The sequence below is a fragment of the Magnolia sinica genome, chromosome 1, assembly GCF_029962835.1.
Source record: "Magnolia sinica isolate HGM2019 chromosome 1, MsV1, whole genome shotgun sequence".
NCBI classification, from domain to species: Eukaryota; Viridiplantae; Streptophyta; class Magnoliopsida; order Magnoliales; family Magnoliaceae; genus Magnolia; species Magnolia sinica.
This window is the reverse complement of record NC_080573.1, coordinates 94,012,336-94,020,502: the sequence shown is the minus strand read 5'-3', so window position 1 is coordinate 94,020,502 and position 8,167 is coordinate 94,012,336. Positions and strand designations below refer to the sequence as shown.

The following is an 8,167-nucleotide window of genomic DNA, read 5'->3' as shown; positions in this document are numbered from 1 at the left end:
CCACCGAATGTGGGCCCTCAAATCATCATATCCATGGTGGAAATCCTTTTCCCACCAACAATTACAAGGTCTAAATGACCTTCTTAAAATGAAAATCAAACTAAACATCATGATGGGGTCCATAGAGAATGGCCCCATCATGGAATTCATATATGAATCATGGTGGGCCATCGGCCACACTTAGGGTCCAAAGTTAGATCCATACTATCAATCAATATGCCCCACTTGACTCATCATCAAAATCATAAATCTAGTCCTATAAAAACCCACTGATTCCACTTCTTCTTGTTTTTATGGCTTCCTTAGCTCCTTAGCTTCTTCTTTGATGGAGGATGGTGAATATTGAATGGTTGGATGGTAGATATAGGTAGGAAGGTGGGCCTTGATCTTATGTTCTTTCTATTTTCTCTCCTTAGTCTTTTTCTCTCTTGGTTGCTAGGAAAAAATAGTAGAAAATGGAATGAGATGGAGTGAAGGATGGGAGATGTAAGGAGAGAGGGATGGGTGGGTAAGAAGAATGACATAAGAGGTATGGGTTGTGTTGACTTTTGGAAGAGAGAGAGATGGGTGCACTACAAGAAAAGGGGGCATTAGCCTCTGTTCAAAACTATGGCTAAAAAGGTTAAAAACTGAGGCTAAAGCATTTAACCTCGATTTTGCCTCAGTTATCCGAACCAAGGTTGAAAACCCCGTAGCTAAAGGCTTTAGCCTCACTTTTAGCAATCAAGGCTAAAATGACTTTTATAGCCTCAGTTTTAGCAATCGAGGCTAAAATGACTTTTATAGCCTCGCTTCTTCAAGTGAAGCTAAAAGAATCTTTTTAGCTTCAGTTTTCTCGAAATGAGGCTAAATCAAAATTTTAGCCTCCATTGTTTCCAACTGAGACTAAATCCAAATTTTAGCCTCGGTTGCCTCCAATTAAAGCTAAATCTATTTTTAACCTCGGTTCTTAACAACCGAGGCTAAAGCCTTTAGCCACGGGAGTTGTAGTCTCAGTTTAGGTAACCGAGGCAAAACCGAGACTAAAGATGGATTTAGCCTTTGTTGGCATCAAACCATCGAACAGTCAAAAATAAAATTTGTAAAATATCCAAAATTTAATTCCAAGAAATGAATAGCTTAATTTTGCTAATTTTGGTTGGTCAGATTGATCAGCTAGCTACTCAGGAACAAGGTTTAAAGTATCTTCCAGAACCAGTACGTATTGATACATACCAGTATCGTCCATAAAAGATATGGCTGTATCGACCCGAAACAACCCAATACAGGGCAATACAGAGCTGTATCGGTGGTGAACGATGCAATAACTGGTACACCGATTTTAAACCTTGCTGATCTTCTCTGTCGTCTGTCCATCAAAATTCAATCTGTCACTATCAAAAAGGCATCGCCTTGCTGACTTCTCTTGTTTGGCTGAACATGCCTTGCTGACTTCTCTTGTTTGGCTGCAACAGGAGAATAAAATAGGAAAAAAAAAAACTATAAAAATAAGTCTGAAATGAACAGCCAAAAACAGCCTCACCTTTCCCCTCAAAAAATAAAAATAAAAAATCACACACATTCTCAAACAACAGACCTTTCACAGTGTAAAGTTTCAGTTTGTCTCTTCTTTACCTTCATCTCCAACCCTGTACTATTTGGAGTTCATTTCAGATTCTACGTAAGTCTAACAATGTAAATTCTTTTTTAATAGGTAATGAGAAAATAAGTCTGACAGATACATATTAATATCTGTATTTTTTGCAGACTAACAAAATCAAGTTAAAACCATTGAAGTATTTATATTTGGTTAAATATAATACTTCAATGTTCATGTATGTGTTCATATAGGAGCTTGCTAGTTGATAGACCCTTCCACTTCCTGACATTATTAGAACAGATGTTTCCCATACCTTCACAGAAGTTGGACGAAACCATAGCAAGAACCAAGGAAGTTATATGTTCACACATAGTCTACTGGCCAGAGAGTCAAAGAATCAATAAGCTCACATATATCCACTATATCAACATTGTGGTTGGTTAGGATTCCCTGGACATTTCATCACAAGATCTTGCTATTAGGGGTATGTCTCTGAAGTCCAAACTAGTAAGAATAGGCCTGGTTCAATTTCCCTTGACAGATTGATCCCTTCTTTAGTCTGTGGATGTGGCTTCTATATTCATTATCCAAAATTCTACATGAAAACTGGTATATGATCATAATTTTGTCTCGCTTGTTGGAAGGGGATTCAACCACAACAGTAGAAACTGCAGAGAACGAAAGAGTATTGCAACAAACGACGTGCAGAAATACATTTTGCCAAATTGCTTCTAAAGCTCGAATAATTGGAGATACATCTGTTCCACTAGCAAGGAAACCAAGCCTCGTGAAATCATTTTCCATCTCAACATAGTCTTCATTTACCGCATGGACAACAGCATCGATCAAAATTTGTTTATTTCGCTGGCACCAGAAAAGAAAAAGTTACCATTAGATACTCTGAATATATCTCATGAGATGCAATTGTAGCAAAAGAATATCCAAGGTAATGCAACCTTGGATAATCTGAATATCTACTGACAGATTAGAAAAGAAAAAGTTACCATTGGATACTCTGAATATATCTCATCGATCAAAATTTGTTTATTAGCAGTTCATTGTTATATTTGAGCTCAAACTTCCAACTTCCTATTTTTCTTTAACTCTTATCAAATTAAGAACAGCATGAGGTATAAAAATTTATTAAAAAAAAAAAAAAAAAAGACAAACAAACAAACAAATGAATGAATTCTACTGACAGATTAGAAAGACAAACAACTCCTCTTCCTCTAATTTCATAAATTAACAGCATGCCCCAAATCTGTAAAGCAGAGAAACAACACTATTAGAGTCACATCTTTTTTTTTGAGTTTTGTTGAGTTGAATTGACTTGACCAAGTTACCTGTCCAGACAGAGTCACATCTTTTTCTTTTCTTTTTTTACTTTCTTTCTTGAGTCTTGATGAACTGATCAAATCGACTAGAGATTTTTCAAGTTTCCAAATAGAGGTATAAAAAGACAATGATTAGTCAACCAAAGATTGGAGAAAAATGGTTGCTAAAATCAGAGCAAAAGGTATTTAATACCCACCTCCATGGAAATTATATTAAGGAATTAAAAGTAGAGTGGTCTATTTCACAGGTTGGAGCCAAAAGACATTTACAAACCTGGGAACCATGCTGATCACAAATAACCAATATGGGGACAGGGAAACAATCTGTTATGATAATTTGAGCATCATCATGAGGAGCTTGCAATAGTTGAGCAAAGGCCTGTAAAATAATCAATATAAGAGATTTTTTTTAAGGGTAGTACAAGTCCTCTTTCTCGTCATAATCATTGAAAGTTTACATTGCAACCGACAGAGTATCAAGATTGATTATGCGCCCTAACTCAATAGGGATCCACCCTTTGAAATTGTTCGATGAGAAGTTTCTGCAGTTTAAAAGAAAATATAGATTGGTAAAAATATAAATATACTAATGAAAGCATGTGCACTTAATAACTGCAAGCCTCTGTACAAAGACATCATTGTAAATTAGAATATGTTCACAAATGACTGGCCCATCTCTAATATCTTTGGGTTAAGACTTACAGATATGTTAGACTCTCCAGCTTCAGGAATTCAGATGGAATGGAACCATTCAATCTTTGCCATGCACAATTCAAACAACTCTAGCTATCTAAGCTCGGCCGGAATGCTACCAACCAGTTCATTATTGTTCAATTTCCTGTAGAAGGAAACTATCAGAAATAATTTTCACACAAATATCCCCGAAATGGAAATTTTATTTTAAAGTAAGAACCTTCACAGATAGCTTAGCTTGGACATGTTCCCCAATTCAAGTGGAATTAGCCCAGTGAGCTTGTTACTGTGTAGGTACCTGGGAAGAATAAACAGGAAACACCATGACCAATGATGAAGAAAATCCCTGTTGCATGAATACTGAAGCTATGAAATAAATATCATGAAATCTAACAATTCTTGCTAAATTTTTTCTGAAAACATAGAAAACAAAAATAAATAAATAAATAAAATAGGGTTTTAGATAGCATGACCAAAAAACAAAAAACCACATTTTCCTTTCTGGTATGGAAAGAAAATGCAGTAAAATGACATGAAACTAAATCTCAGAAAAGAACATCAAAGCATCTGATTTATTAGACAAAATGCTTGTTGAATTTCCACTTCTCTGAAAATTCACCTGATGCAGCATTGCTTAAAAAAGGCCAAAACCCTAATTTCCAAACAAATCACATCAGAGTCGAAGAGAGATTTCCGAAAGGGGCCAATCTCAGAAACTCCAAAGCAAATTCCAACAAATCAAACCACAACTCATACACAATACGCAAAAAATAAAACCTTTGGGATTTCTCCCACATCTACGGCATCCAAAACCTAACTCGCCCCGACAAAATCAAAAGCGATTTCCAGAAACTCAGCAATTCCGGCAAAAACACACAAAATGTAGGGAAAAAAAAGGCACAAGACTGAATTTTCTGAAACTTTTTCCCACAAAACGCATCAAAACCCAACCATTCCTACCAAAAAAAAAAACCCTAGCAATTCCCACCACAATTTTGAGAGGAACCGACACTCCAAGAGCCACGAACCCTAGCGATTCCCTTCTTCAATTAGCGACGAATGGTCGAAGAAATGGGAAGAAATGCCAGATTGCACGGTGAATAACAAAGATCGAAGGGAGATTCGTACGTACCTGGCGATGTCGAGATCGATTGAAGATCAGATCTTCGATTTTTAAATTTTTTTTTCATCTTCCTTTCTTTTTCTTGCTTCGATCTCTCCCTCCCTCTCTCTCTCTCTCTCCTTTTTCTTTTCTTCTTTTCGTTTTTCTGGTTTGGCTCGGGTAAAAACCCATCGATGGCGAGTCTCTCGCTCTCTCTCACCAAGGCGCTCACGGTGAGTAGACCTTTGGCCTAGTCAGCTGAGGCTAAAAAGTAGGGCGCGCATCAGGTACTACGCCCTCCTGTTCTGAGCTCGGTACTGGCGGAGGCCGCACGGGCCACTGAGGGGACACTATGATGTGTTACTTTTATCCACACCATCCATCCATTTTTCTATATCATTTTAAAATATTGGATAAAAAATAAGGCAGATGAAAGGCTTAAGTGGACCACACCATAAGAAGAAGCAGTGCTAAGAACGCCCAGCATTGAAACCTTCGTAGGGTCCACCGTGCCTTTTATTTTCCATCTAACCTGTTGATACGGTCATATATACCTGGATGAAGTGAAAAAATAAATATCATACTGATCTATAACTCTATAACTTCTGTGGCCCTGAGAATTTTTCAATGGTAGGAATTTAATCCCCACTGTGTGGTCCATTTAAGACTAGAAGCTGTCTTATTTTTCGTCCAGTGTTCTAAATTGATATGAAAAAAAAATAGATGAACGGTGTGGGTAGAAGTCATAGATCACGATGGCCGCTAGATGGCCCGTGGGGCATCTGCCTATCCCGATAAGTAGACTTTTGGTGTCGATTCTATGCAAATGAGGTAAAATAGTAAAGTAACGGAGGCTAAAAGGTAGACTTTTGGCCTCGGTTCCTATGTAACCGAGGCTAAAAGGTAGACTTTTCGCCTCGGTTTTTATGGAACTGAGGCTAAAAGGTAGACTTTTCGCCTCGGTTCTTATGCAACTGAGGCTAAAAGGTAGACTTTTCGCCTCGGTTCCTATGCAAGGGAGACTAAAAGGTAGACATTTCGCCTCGGTTCTTATGCAAGGGAGACTAAAAGGTAGACTTTTTGCCTTGGTTCCTATAGAACTGAGGTTAAAAGGTAGACTTTTTGCCTCGGTTCCTATGCAACTAAGGCTAAAAGGTAGACTTTTCACCTCGGTTCCTATGCAACTGAGGCTAAAAGGTAGACTTTTCGCCTCGATTCCTATGCAATTGAGACTAAAAAGTAGACTTTTCGCCTTGGTTCCTATGCAAGTGAGATTAAAAGGTAGACTTTTCGCCTCGGTTCTTATGCAACCAAGGCTAAAAGGTAGACTTTTCGCCTCGGTTCCTATGCAACTGAGGCTAAAAGGTAGACTTTTCGCCTTGGTTCCTATGCAACTGAGGTTAAAAGTTCATTTTTCGCCTTGGTTCCTATGCAACTAAGGCTAAAAAGTAGACTTTTCGCCTTCGTTGCTAAGGAACTGAGGCTAAAAGTTCATTTTTCACCTCGGTTCCTATGCAACTGAGGCTAAAAATGAACTTTTAGCCTCAGTTCCTTAACAACTAAGGCTAAAAAACACATTTAGCCTCCATTTTTTTAACTGAGGCTAAAAAATTGTGGCTAAAGACATATTTTCTTGTAATGGTGTCATGCCTTGTTGGTTAGAGAGGGATAGGCTAGGTATGGGTTGTGATGGGATGTGTACTTGATTGATTGATGTGATAGATTAGGTAGATATTCTCTCCGGATTCACAATACACGGCATTTCTTAGAGATAAACGTGGGCCCACAACTCTTAGCCTGGGTATCGCATCGGTGCGCAAGTCATGGCATTAGAACCGCGGCGACGACACGGTTGCAATATTACAAGTCTCGGGTCGACTCGACTCAGATCTATGAGATGCGACTTAGGGTCACGAGAAAATGCCGATTACAGGTCGTGGGTTGCCAAAATTCGACGGGGATGATCGCAGGAGTCTAAGGAACGGTACGGTCTAGGATACTGGCCTTACATCTGTAAGATGTGCTAACTATTAACTCCTAAGATTTATCTAATCATGCATACATATAATTCATTAATCAAAAACATAAGCATAATTAAATAAGTACTCAAATAATAATCCTAAACACAAGCATGTATAGTGGTTCAGTTTCCTTACTCTACTTTGGCAGATGCACTCAATCCATGAGTATATCAAATTTCACTATCAGAGTTTTTAAGTCAGGTTCACATTTAACATTTATAACCCTACATAAGGAACTAGTGTACACTCCTACACAGGACTTTAAATGGTTTTCAATCAAATAACCAACAACCTCGGTCCTAGTCTAAGGACCTACGTTTTCTCTCGTTAAAGGCTCCCACGAAGAGTAAAATGTATACACTCATGTTTGGTAAATTCTGCCCTATACAAGAGCCTAAGTCCTACATAAGAACAGATTGAGTTTTGATTATAAACTCTTACTTTCAATCCTATACAAGAAAAGAGAGTATAGATTCATTAATTGACACTTATAGAACTGAGCTCCTTTAACGTAACATATTGGGATGCTTGATCGATGCTCTCTCATGCTTCAATTAGCTCCTATTTTGCTCTCCCGATCATTGATACTGATGCGTTACAAATATTTCAGATCCAAGATTAAACATCTTGCAGGTGATGCTCCTTTAAGGTGACCAAGGTGATGGGAGTTGTGTAGAATCTCCTATAACTAATGAAAAGTTGAACTCCTATAAGATTCTCCTTGATGGACACTCTAGAGGTTGATAGACATTAGGATTTACTAATAGAATTGATGCTTAAATTATGGAGAATGCTTGAGATCATGATCTTCTTGTAGAGGAGCATGGAACGCTCATTAGAATGAAGAATCACTAAGAAGAAAGCATGGATCTCATTAGCATATAGCCAAAGAGGTTTGATAGATCTTGAGATACATTAGAGTCTCCAAAATGCCAAAATTCATAAAATGCCCAAAGATCTGAATGTAATATATATAATAAAAGGACACCAACAGATCTCAAATGGCTAGGCTCGAGAAATTAAGCGTGGCCCTTGATCGATTGAGCTAGGCCAAAATGGTCCAGTGAACTCGCTGGACTATTTTGACCATGTTCGATCGATCAAGTTCAATCATTGGAGAGGAATCAAAGATTCCTCAATTGATTGAGCTCACACTTAGAGTGCTTGAACTAAATCATATTTAGGTCAGATGCTTGCTGAAAAAATTTTGCCATATTCGGTCGATTGACTTGATCAATCTTTGCTCAAGTTGTCAATTTGGGCAATTTGATTTCTAGTAGCTCGAGACCTCTATATCCTATCTTATTATGTTTCAATAAGGCTCATAAGACTAAAGCATGATCACACAAAGTGTAGTGCACTTATTTTTATACCTTATTTGTCAATCACGTGGGTCTATGTCAGTGAGTGGGTGAACCTCCATTGGAAGACAATGAAC

General features: G+C 37.9%; 1 long non-coding RNA gene across 1 annotated transcript; it reads right to left on the bottom strand.

The window, feature by feature from the left end:
* Positions 1-3,157: 3,157 nt before the first annotated feature.
* LOC131252660 (uncharacterized) lies at positions 3,158-3,749 on the bottom strand. Its single transcript, XR_009174639.1, has 3 exons — positions 3,616-3,749; positions 3,384-3,455; positions 3,158-3,292 (listed from the first exon to the last, which is right to left on the bottom strand). It is a non-coding gene; the product is annotated as an uncharacterized LOC131252660 (long non-coding RNA).
* Positions 3,750-8,167: the final 4,418 nt, after the last annotated feature.